Consider the following 12,802-nt stretch of genomic DNA (forward strand, 5'->3'; position numbering starts at 1 on the left):
TTACGCTACGCCGCCGCAACTTACGGAGCAAGTGCTTTGAGAATACTGCACTTGCCCGTGTAAGTTGCGGCGGCGTAACGTAAAGCGGATACGTTGCGCCCGCACAATTTTACGCGGCTCTACGTGAATCCGGGCCACTGTGTTTTGCTACGCAGTTTTTGGAAATTGTTGGCAGAATTGCGAGATTCTGCGCCGCCATTCCAGATTGCAGAGTGTGAATGGGGCCTTTGAGTGTGTCACAGTAAAGTGCTGGCGCACAATGTTGGCGCTATAGAAATCCTGTATAGTAATAATATTGTCTCACGACGCTTTGCGGCCCTGCGCTATCTGGTGTTCCTTTTTTTTAATTATTATTTTAGGGATTAAAAAAAAAAAAAAATGGAATCTGATTTTTTTTTTTTAGGTACTTTTAACTAGCGGTTGTCGGCGGATGAAGTGCACGCCGTGTGATGATGTGTGCGACTTTGTGGTTTATCTTCTTCTGAAGAGTTCCTCCTCGTTACGGGTTGTGCGTCTTCTCAGCGATGTCAGGTCCTCTCCATGGAAGAAGAACCGGAGATAAGAGAAGTGAGTGTGAAGTGCCGACCTCCGCCAGGATCCGCCTCTCCTCTACAATGCGCTCCAATTATTATTATTATTATATATTAAATTATATTTTATTTATTATATATATATTAATATATGTAAATATATATATGATTTAATATAAATAATTTAATATATAATAATATTTTTATTATTATTATATTTTATTTATATATATATATTATTATATTAAATCATATATATAATAATATATTATTTATATATACCGTATTTATCGCGGTATAACGCGCTCCCGTTTTGTACTTACAGTTTTGGTGTCTTGCGCGGCGGCCTCGTCGGGTCCGGCGTCCTTCTGTGGCTTCGGGTGTCCTCTTCGTCGGGTCCGGCGTCCTTCTGCGGCGTCCTCCCCGCTCGTTTCCCGCGCCGAGTTTTGAATACTGTGCCGACATATACAGAGCGCAGTACACTCGTGTATTGTCGGCAATGCTCGGCTACCCGCGCTGACGTCCTGTACGTCCAGGACGTGAGCGCGGAAGGAGCCGAGACTGCCCGACTATACCCGAGTGTACTGCGCTCGGTATATGTCGGCGCAGTATTCAAAACTCGGCGCGGGTATCGGCGTATTCCGCGCACCCACGATTTTGCCCTGATTTTCAGGGAAAAAAAGTGCGCGGTATACGCCGATAAATATGGTGTGTGTATATATATATGATTTAATATAAATAATTTAATATATAATAATATTTATATTATATATATATATATATATATATATATATATATATATATATATATATATATATATATATATATATTTTTATTATTATATATTAATTATTTATATATATATTTATATATATATATACATATATATAATATATATATATATATATATAATATTATGATTATTATTATTATTATATATTTAAAAATATATGTATATGTATTATTGTTGTTATATATTAAATTATACATATATATGTGTATATATATCTATATATCTATATATATATATTTATATTATTATTAATATTATTATTACCGTATTTTCCGGCGTATAAGACGACTTTCTGGATGCAAAAAAATGCATCCAAAGTCGGGGGTCGTCTTATACGCCGGGTACAGTCTCAGTACTCACTTTTTTCCCCCAGCGCTGACAGTGTCCCATGCTGCGATCGCGATCGTGAAGGATTTCAATATTATTATTATTGTTGAAAGTGGAACTAAAGTTATAAAAAAAGAATACCAGTAGGCTGAGATTTTTTTTTTTTGGTAAAATTAAATTTGTACATTAAACACTTCAGCCCCGAGCCTCTTTCTGAGATTTGTTGTTTACAAGTTAAAAACAAATTCTTTTTTTTTCTAGAAAATTGCTTAGAACCCCCCAAACATTATACATTTTTTTTTTCTAACACCCTAGAGAATAAAATGACGGTCGTTGCAATACAATTTGTCACACCGTATTTGTCTTACAAGCACACTTTTTTGTTGGAAAAATGTTGTTAAAAAATAAGACAGCAGTAAAGTTAGCCCAATTTGTATTTTTTTTTATATTGTGAAAGGGGGGGGGGCGGGCTGGGGGGCTTTTAGTAGAAAATAAAGTCTATGTGATTGCATACTGTATGTGTTTCTGTGAATTTATGATTTGTTTAATTGTTTTTGAGCTCCTATACCCTACGGCCCTTTCATTTCTTTCAGTGGCTAGATTTGCCCCCTTTATCGCACTCCAGCTCCGTACACCCCCCTCCCCTCCCCCCCGATTGCTAAGACCGTCTCCTGCCAGAGATCTCATCATTATTATTATATTTCATTGAGACTCTGAAGTGAGATGACCTGTACAGATCCCTTAAGTTTCCCCGGCGCCGTACCTATAATGTCTGAGCCATTAGCGATAATGATAATTGCACCCGCCGTGAGCGATTGTGTTCCGGCGGCCGGGACAGAATACAGTCCGGATACATATTAGGAACGCTCAGAGCTGAGAAGAGGAATAGAGGAGCCTGATAACAGAATCGGAGGGGGGGGGGTGTGACATGATGGTTAACCGATTTCCAACCTCAAAACCTACAGATACGGTGGCAGCAGCAGCATTAAAGGCGCCCGGCGCCTCCCCTTTGTCCACGGGCAGCCGCCACCCCCTATTCATGAGTCCGGCCCCTTTCAGCACACCAGGCGCCTGAATTACAGCAGCGGGGGTGTTTTTTTTTTTAAGCACCTGATTAGAGCCAGAGGTTTAAGCCCCCCACCCAGCTGAAGGTTCAGCTGGGACCTCAATGTCTTCTAGATGGCACCTCCAGTAATCCTGCCCCAGGGGCACAGCCCCTACACAGGGGTCTCCTCCAGCAGGACTAGGCTCTGTGAATAGGCCCTTCAGCTGGAACCTCTATGTCTTCTAGATGGCAACTCCAGTAATCATGCCCCAGGGGCAGAGCCCCTACAGAGGGGTCTCCTTCAGCAGGACTAGGCTTTGTGAATAGGCCCTTCAGCTGGAACCTCAATGTCTTCTAGATGGCACCTCCAGTAATCCTTCCCCAGGGGCAGAGCCCCTACACAGGGGTCTCCTCCAGCAGGACTAGGCTTTGTGAATAGGCCCTTCAGCTGGAACCTCAATGTCTTCTAGATGGCACCTCCAGTAATCCTGCCCCAGGGGCACAGCCCCTACACAGGGGTCTCCTCCAGCAGGACTAGGCTTTGTGAATAGGCCCTTCAGCTGGAACCTCAATGTCTTCTAGATGGTACCTCCAGTAATCCTGCCCTGGGTGGCAGAGCCCCTACACAGGGGTCTCCTCCAGCAAGTCTAGGTTTTGTGAATAGGCCCTTCAGCTAAAGCTTCAGCTGGGACCTCAATGTCTTCTAGATGGCACCTCCAGTAATCATGCCCCGGGGGCAGAGCCCCTACACAGGGGTCTCCTCCAGCAAGACTAGGCTTTGTGAATAGGCCCTTCAGCTGGAACCTCAATGTCTTCTAGATGGCACCTCCAGTAATCATGCCCCTGGGGGCAGAGCCCCTACACAGGGGTCTCCTCCAGCAGGTCTAGGCTTTGTGAATAGGCCCTTCAGCTGGAACCTCAATGTCTTCTAGATGGCACCTCCAGTAATCATGCCCCGGGGGCAGAGCCCCTGCACAGGGGTCTCCTCCAGCAGGACTAGGCTTTGTGAATAGGCCCTTCAGCTGGAACCTCAATGTCTTCTAGATGGCACCTCCAGTAATCATGCCCCAGGGGCAGAGCTCATCCAGCTGGACTAAGCTTTGTGAATAGGCCCTTCAGCTAAAGCTTCAGCTGGAACCTCAATGTCTTCTAGATGGTACCTCCAGTAATCCTGCCCCAGGGGCAGAGCCCCTACACAGGGGTCTCCTCCAGCAAGTCTAGGCTTTGTGAATAGGCCCTTCAGCTGGATCCTCAATGTCTTCTAGATGGCACCTCCAGTAATCCTGCCCTGGGGGGCAGAGCCCCTACACAGGGGTCTCCTCCAGCAGGACTAGGCTTTGTGAATAGGCCCTTCAGCTAAAGCTTCAGCTGGAACCTCAATGTCTTCTAGATGGCACCTCCAGTAATCCTGCCCCAGGGTCACCGCCCCTACACAGGGGTCTCCTCCAGCAGGACTAGGCTTTGTGAATAGGCCCTTCAGCTGGAACCTCAATGTCTTCTAGATGGCACCTCCAGTAATCATGCCCCGGGGGCAGAGCCCCTACACAGGGGTCTCCTCCAGCAAGACTAGGCTTTGTGAATAGGCCCTCTGGCTAAAGCTTCAGCTGGAACCCCAATGTCTTCTAGATGGCAACTCCAGTAATCATGCCCCGGGGGCAGAGCCCCTACAAAGGGGTCTCCTCCAGCAGGACTAGGCTTTGTGAATAGGCCCTTCAGCTGGAACCTCAATGTCTTCTAGATGGCACCTCCAGTAATCCTGCCCCAGGGGCAGAGCCCCTACACAGGGGTCTCCTCCAGCAGGACTAGGCTTTGTGAATAGGCCCTTCAGCTGGAACCTCAATGTCTTCTAGATGGCACCTCCAGTAATCCTGCCCTGGGGGGCACAGCCCCTACTCAGGGGTCTCCTCCAGCAGGACTAGGCTTTGTGAATAGGCTCTTCCGCTAAAGCTTTAGCTGGAACCTCAATGTCTTCTAGATGGTACCTCCAGTAATCCTGCCCCAGGGGCAGAGCCCCTACACAGGGGTCTCCTCCAGCAGGACTAGGCTTTGTGAATAGGCCTTTCAGCTGGAACCTCAATGTCTTCTAGATGGCACCTCCAGTAAGTAATCCTGCCCCAGGGGCAGAGCCCCTACACAGGGGTCTTCTCCAGCAGGACTAGGCTTTGTGAATAGGCCCTTCAGCTAAAGCTTCAGCTGGAACCTCAATGTCTTCTAGATGGCACCTCCAGTAATCCTGCCAGAGGCTCTAATAGGCTTCAAAATAGGGTGAGCCCACCCAGGTGTTACAACAGCGAATGAATAATCGCTATTGAAACACTGATCCTCAATCCAGCCAATCAGAAGCAGGTCTGAGTGCCAATTAGCCGCCGAGGAGGAGGGGGGAAGCGGAAGCCGCCGCAATGCCCATGGAGAGCAGGGGAAGTCGCCGGTGGAAAACTGCAGCTCTATTTGTGGGAAAAAAAGGACGTCAGTTTTGTTTGGGAGCCACATTGCACGACCGCGCAATTGTCGGTTAAAGCGATGCAGTGCCGAATCGCAAAAAGTCTCCTGGTCTTTGGTCAGCCAAACGGTCCAGCGCCGAAGTGGTTAAAAAACACTAGAAAGGCTAAAGTTATCCTTTTAGCCAACAGGCCTCTTACCATAGTGTAGCATCAGCTCTAAAGTCTTGGCCTCTTACCATCCTGTAGTATCACCATCTAGGCTCCATTCCTTAAAGACTGTCCTGATCTGTTGGGCCTTCAGGAAATTCTCTTTCCTTCCTTGATCTAAAATTATCTAAGATAAGACATCTCTCCATCATGTCTGGTTTTTATTTATTAAAAATTGAATAATTGGCAGTTCACAGACCTCTGTGGATCGGGAGGGTGTTGTATCTTCCAGCGAGCTCCTTATTCTTGGCATGGCTGCTCCTCCATGTTATCCGCCTTCAATCCTCGGAGAACGATCTGATCCCTCCTCCTCGTCTTCCTCTGAGCCCGGATCACGTCTAGGAATAACTCTGCAAATCTTTTCACTTGTATCTTACTACAAACATATGACAGAATAGTCTAATGTGGCTTCTACTCAAGACGTCGGGCTCCTTATCAGTTCCAGACATCTAATGCTTGGCCAATCACTGATGGCTTCTACACAAAGGACCGGTGAGCCCGATATCCAAGATAACCCTCTGTGGGCACCGGTCACAAGGATGTTCCAATAACTATATCAAACCTGATGTATTTCCATTAGTCATAAAACAAAGGATAGATAGATAGAGAGAGAGATAGAAAGAGATAGATAGATAGAGAGAGAGAGATAGATAGATATAGTGAGAGATAGACAGATAGAGATATGGATAGAGAGAAAGAGAGATAGATAGATAGATAGAGCTATGGATAGATAGAGAGAGAGAGAGATTGAGATAGAGATAGATAGAGAGAGAGAGAGTGATATAGATAGATAGATAGATAGATAGATAGATAGATAGATAGATAGATAGATAGATAGATAGATAGATAGATAGATAGATAGACAGAGAGACATGGGAGACTGTGAGCCAGGCATTCTTGTCCAACATCCGTGCCTGACCTCACAAATGCTCTTCTGGAACCTTGTGGACGGCCTTCCCAGAAGAGTTGAAGGTGTTATAGCTGCAAAGGGCGGAGCCAACTCAATATTGAACCCTACGGACTAAGACTGGGATGCCATTAAAGTTCATGTGCGTGTAAAGGCCGGCGTCCCAATACTTTTGGTAATATAGTTAGGGGCTGGCCTCCTTGAAATACAGAGAGTCAGCCTAGCTGGGGAGTTGTTGTCGGGTGGAAGAACTGATGATGGAGGACTAGGTTGTTGGGGCTTTTGAGGGAGCTCCCCAGTCTGGGGTTTGAGGGGGGGGGGGTGATACTGGGCCTGGGACTCAGGTGCAGGATAGAGCCCTTAAAGAAAGCAGGAAGGATCTGGACAGGAGGCACAAGAGGAGTCAGAAAGGACAGCAGGAGCTAGTACTGCCGGGCAAGTCTTCAGGAGGGAACCACCGGTTGCAGCCAGGAGGGCTGGTGAGTGACATGGGCAGCCAGGAGGGCTGGAGAGGCACGCCAGAGAGGACTGAGAGGAAACAGAGCTGGGTGTGGAGCCAGTGAGGATTGTGTAAGAGTCCAGGGCTTACTATGCATGCACCAATGGCGTGTTGCCGCAAGAGGAAATCTGTGCCAAATGAGCATGCGCCATTGACGCCTCAATGCGCCAACCCCCCACCTGCGCAGAAGACCTGATGGAAAAAAGCTGGAAAATACCCAGGAGGCGCACAGGAAGTGACCTCAACCTGATGGAAAAAAGGCGGGAAAATGCCCAGGAGGCGCACAGGAAGTGACCTCATCCTGATGGAAAAAAGGCGGGGAAAATGCCCAGGAGGCACACAGGAAGTGACCTCAACCTGATGGATAAAAGGCGGGAAAATGACCAGGAGGCGCACAGGAAGTGACCTCAACCCGATGGGAATAAGGCGGGAAAATGCCCAGGAGGCGCACAGGAAGTGACCTCAACCTGATGGAAAAAAGGCGGGAAAATGCCCAGGAGGCGCACAGGAAGTGACCTCAAACTTCCCTGTATAAGCCCAGACACTGCCAAATTGCTGAATTATCTTCAGACCCCCCTTGTTCCTGTGCTAGTGTGTGATCTGTCTGAACTTGTTGTGACCTGGAAACCTATTTGACTACTCCTGATTCCTGCTTGCCATTTGACCTCAGATTTGTATCTTCTACTTCTTTGCCCCTTTTGTACTTTGTTGCCAGTGAACTTGACCTCGTCTCGGATTAAGGCTTGCACCAGTGACGCTCGGTGTCCACCAAGTCTCCATCTCCAGAGGCTTCAAGGACCTGAGGTGCAAGGGAGGCCTCCCCACTACTTCGGTCTCACCTCAGGTACGTGGTCCTCGTGACAGATTGCATAGTCACAGGCAGTGAGGTTGGGCAGCTGTGGCAGAGCCTGAGGAGGACTGACTAAGAGCAGTAGTCCACCAGAAGGACAGCGAGCACTAACAAGACTTTCCTAACTCCCTGCTACATTATAGGGACCCGCGGTCCCTGCCTGCAAAGGGCAATTTACTTAGGCCTGGCTGAGCAAGTGTCAGGTCTCACCACCATGTGATAGCTGTTCCTGGAACCACTAAATAGGAGTCGACATCCAGGAGGAATGGAACGAACCAATAAGATAGGAAGTGAAGAGTTGTGCCGGAGGAGTCTGGAGAAGTGTACAAAGATTGTACATAGTTGTCCCTAGCAACTTTGCTATTTTTCCACTGGGCATTAGGGTTGCCACCTGTCCGGGATTCACCCGGACAGCTCGGTTTGTAATCATGTGTCCGGGTTTCAAGCGGACCAGAAACCTGGACATATTATTCAGACCGGGCTGCGGCTCCCCAAGTAACCAAGATAGTCACAAATTTGTTGCCATCCAGGAGCCGCGGCGGCTGTCTGGGGGCAGGTCCGACATCACTGGGTGGCAGGGCAATGATGTCAGCAATTTGGCCCCACCCATCGTTCACTGCGGCACGCAATGTGCACCGCATTACTACTCTCCTTGGGGCACCCAAAGGGGCACCCAAAGGTGTCCCAGGCCACTAAAGCAGCCCTCAAATTTTCCACTCGCCTACTCGCATTTTGTGAGTGGAAAATTAGTTTTGGCGAGGAGCTGGGAGTGGAGGGGGGGAGCGCGGGTACCGCCGGCATGCAAGGATTGATCGGGAGCCGTTCTCCCATCGATCACCCCGGGGAAGAGAAAAGCCGTGGGATTACAGAGCTGATAGCCCTCTGTTACAGCTGACTTTACATTGCAACTGCCTCCGCTCCGCTCGTGGTTACACACAGCCCCGCCTCCTGACCCTGCGCCTGTATCAGATAGTCAGAACACGTCCCAGCATTGGACTGGCATTCTGTCTATCTGATACAGGCGCGCGGTCAGGAGGCGGGGCTGTGTGTAACCACGAGCGGAGCGGTGTCAATTGCAATGTAAAGTCAGCTGTAACAGAGGGCTATCGGCTCTGTAATCCTGCTGCTTTTCTCTTCCCCGGGATGATCAATGGGAGAACGTACCCGCGCTCCCCCCCACTCCCAGCTCCTCTTCCCATCGGGCGATCCTCTGCACAGGTGAGCAGAGGCTACAATGGTGGGCACAGTGAGTAAAGGCTGCAATGGTGGGCACAGTGAGCTGAGGCCGTAATGGTGGGCACAGTGAGCTGAGGCCGTAATGGTGGGCACAGTGAGCTGAGGCCGTAATGGTGGGCACAGTGAGCTGAGGCCGTAATGGTGGGCACAGTGAGCTGAGGCCGTAATGGTGGGCACAGTGAGCTGAGGCCGTAATGGTGGGCACAGTGAGCTGAGGCCGTAATGGTGGGCACAGTGAGCTGAGGCCGTAATGGTGGGCACAGTGAGCAGGGGCCGCAATGGTGGGCGCAGTGAGCAGAGGCCGTAATGGTGGGCGCAGTGAGTAAAGGCTGCAATGGTGGGCGCAGTGAGTAAAGGCTGCAATGGTGGGTGCAGTGAGCAGAGGCTGCAATGGTGGGCACAGTGAGCAGAGGCCGCAATGGTGGGCACAGGGAGCAGAGGCTGTAATGGTGGGCACAGTAAGCAGAGGCTACAATGATGGGCACAGGTGTGCCTGCACTGATAAAGTTTGTAACTTAATTCTGCATAAAAATTGTAAGTGTAATTTCATGAGATAATTTATGAGGGCGTGTTTAGGGGCGGAATTAGGGGTGGTGCAGGGTAGGGATTGGTTGTATCAACCCTTAAGGCCTGGCTAGTAGCTCAGGACTTGAAATTTTGAGCCCTGCACTAAAGTGTTCGGGTTTGGCTTGAAGAAAAGGCGGCAACCCTACTGGGCATCTCATAGGTCCCAGGCCCGTCTAAGTTGAATTACCCCATTAAAACAACAAAAAAACAAAGCCAGCGGGGACTGTTCTTGGAGTGTCTGGGGGCTGGGCAGGGTGACAGGTGGTCCACACCACTTCGCAGCCCCTACGGGGGGGGGGGGGGTGCTACATTGGTAAGGTGTGTTGATTTGGTAATAATAATGATTGGCACCGCAGCACACCGGTGACTTTTTTTCGCCCCGTGGTCGTTGCTGCAGCGTAACAGAATGAAGCTCACCATCAGATTATTTTTTTGCAAACAGTTTCAAGCTTTTTTTTTTTTACATGCTGCTGACCTGTCATAATATCTGATTAGCGACCCCCTCCCCCTTCCCCCCGCCTCCTTTCTTTGGTCCCCATAACCTTCTGATTTTCAGTCCAGCCTGGCCCTCCTGACAGAGCGCTGATGGACAAAAGCCTCGAAGGCTTCCACAATTTCAACCTTTCAAAGCGAGGTCAGCGCACCCCGCGACATGCTACATAAATCACAAGATGGAGACAAATGGCGTTAAACGCCCCCCCCCCCCTTTCCGAATCATCTAATATCCTTCAGCTGCAAAAATAAAGAAGAAGAAAATGCGAGCGGCTAGGAAAAGCCAGCTGTGATCGATCGAGGATCCTGGGATTCCGTTCCGGGGAGGAATTGGTTACTGGTTGTGTAGGGTCTAATGAGACTGACTCTGTGGGAGGAGGGGGGGCGGCGGGGTCCACGGAGGACCGAAATACAATATGTGTTGTATGCAGAACACCAACTGAGTTTTTACTTTTCTAAATTTGGCCAAATTTTTTTTAATTTGTTTTAAATTTGCCGTTCATGGGGGGGGGGTTGGTAATTTGGGTCAGGGGGGCACTGCGCCCCCCCCACCCCAAAGCACCTTGCCCCCATGTTAATGAGGGCATGGGCCTCTTCCCAACAACCCTGGCTGTTGGTTGTCAGGGTCTGCGGGTGGGGGGCTTATAGGAATCTGGGATCTCCCTTTAATAAGGGGGCCACCAGATCACGCCCCCCCCACCCTTTGTGAATGAGTGTGGGGTACATCGTACTAGGGGTGCAACGGATCAAAAAACTCACGGTTCGGATCGTTCCTCGGATCAGGAGTCACCGATCGGATCATTTTTCAGATCGGCACAAAAAAAAAAAATTCTTCCCCACTGTAATATCCACATCTCCCCCCCCCCACTGTAATATCCACATCCCCCCCACTGTAATATCCACATCTTCCCCCCCACTGGAATATCCACATCTCCCCCCCACTGTTCACCCCCCCACCAACTATAGTACCTACCCCCTCGGTGCAGACACCCCACCTCCTCTCAGTACAGAGACCCCCCCTCCTCTCAGTACAGTGACCCCCCCCTCCTCTCAGTACAGTGACCCCCCCCTCCTCTCAGTACAGTGACCCCCCCTCCTCTCAGTACAGTGACCCCCCCTCCTCTCAGTACAGTGACCCCCCCCTCCTCTCAGTACAGAGACCCACCCCTACAGGTAGTACAGACAGACACTCCCCCCCCCCCCTCGGGCAAGACACCCCCCCCCCCTCAGGTAGTACAGACACTCCCCGAGCGGTGTGTCCCACGAGTGCGGGTTCCTCATCTGTGGGTGTAAACAGAGGAGGGCCACCGCCGGGTGTACCAAGATGGCCGCGGCTCCGGAGCTTTCCTAATGTTATTCTTGCGGCTCCGGAGGTAGGCCGAAGCCGCGGCCGTAACATTAGGTAAGGCCGAGGCTTCTGGCCTAGCTCCGGACCCGTGGCAATCTGCGGATCACAGTGTGTTCCGATCCGAAGGGGGTGACCCGTTGGGATCACGGATCAACTGTGATCCGTTGCACCCCTACATCGTACCCCTACCCATTCACCTGGGGGGGGGAAGTGTCAATAAAAAACACACTACACAGGTTTTTAAAGTAATTTATTAGGCATCTCCGGGGATCTCTTCTGACTTCTCCGCTCTCTCCGACCTCTTCTCCCACTCTTCGGTTCTTCTCACGCACTTCTTCTGCCGGGCTCCTCCGCTATCTTCTGCTCTTTTGTCTGTCTGTCTGTCTGTCTATCTATCTATCTGTCTGTCTGTCTAAAAAGATATTAATTAAGTCCTGTATTATAACAACAATAATAATAATAAAAAATGAAACAGAGTTGTGCTCGTAGATGAAACCCACAACAACGTAGCGCAGCTCTCCCTGGAATACATTGTATAGAGATAACAATGGATGTAATTGGAAGGCTGTTTGAATCACTTAGCGCAATATAAACACTTCTGGCAGCTACAAGATACATTTATATACAGTGGCCCAGATTCAAGAAGCTATTGCGCCCGCGCAACCATAGGTTGCGCGGCGCAATAGCTGTTTTGCTCCCGCGTAGCGAATGCCCCTGATTCAGGAACATCGCTACGCGGACTGCAGCCTAGGATATGACAGACATAAGCCTCCTTATGCCTTCATATCTCAGGCTGCATTCTTGCGTTGGCCGCTAGGGGGCGCGGCCGTTGTGATCGGCGTATAGTATGCAAATTGCATACTACCACCGATTCACAAAAGTTGCGCGGGCCCTGCGCACGCAAGGTACGGAGTTTCCGTACGGCGACTTTAGCGTAAGGCTGCTCCTTCTCATAGTAGGGGCAGCCAATGCTAAAGTATAGCCGCCCTTCCCGCTCGTGAAATTTAAATTTCACGTCGTTTACGTAAGTGATTCGTGAATGGCGCTGGACGCCATTCACGTTCACTTAGAAGCAAATGACGTCCTTGCGACGTCATTTGCCGCAATGCACGTCGGGAAAGTTTCCCGACGGAGCATGCGCTGTTCGCTCGGCGCGGGAGCGCGCCTAATTTAAATGATTCCCGCCCCCGGCGGGATCATTTACATTAGGCGCCCTTACGCAGGGCTAATTTGCATAGCGCCCGCGCAATTTACGGAGCTACTGCTCCGTGAATCGCGGGCAAATCCAAATATTTGCGTGGGCGCAGAGAAAAATCTTTGCCCTTTGCCCACGCAAATATTGCACAGATCTACCTGAATCTGGGCCAATGTATACAGAGAGAGCTAAAAGAGGGATGGGGGGGGGGGGAACAGATGGGTTTAGTTAAAAAGAAGGGATTGCCCTCCTCCCCAATAGAAGACAGTTAAACATTTATTATTATTAAGTACGTCTATTTATTTTTTATACTTTCTTTTTTTAGCAAAAAAATCTGTAATTCGGATTCCACGAGCAAATCTTG

This window comes from Rana temporaria, chromosome 9 (assembly GCF_905171775.1).
Source record: "Rana temporaria chromosome 9, aRanTem1.1, whole genome shotgun sequence".
In the NCBI taxonomy this organism is placed as follows: Eukaryota; Metazoa; Chordata; class Amphibia; order Anura; family Ranidae; genus Rana; species Rana temporaria.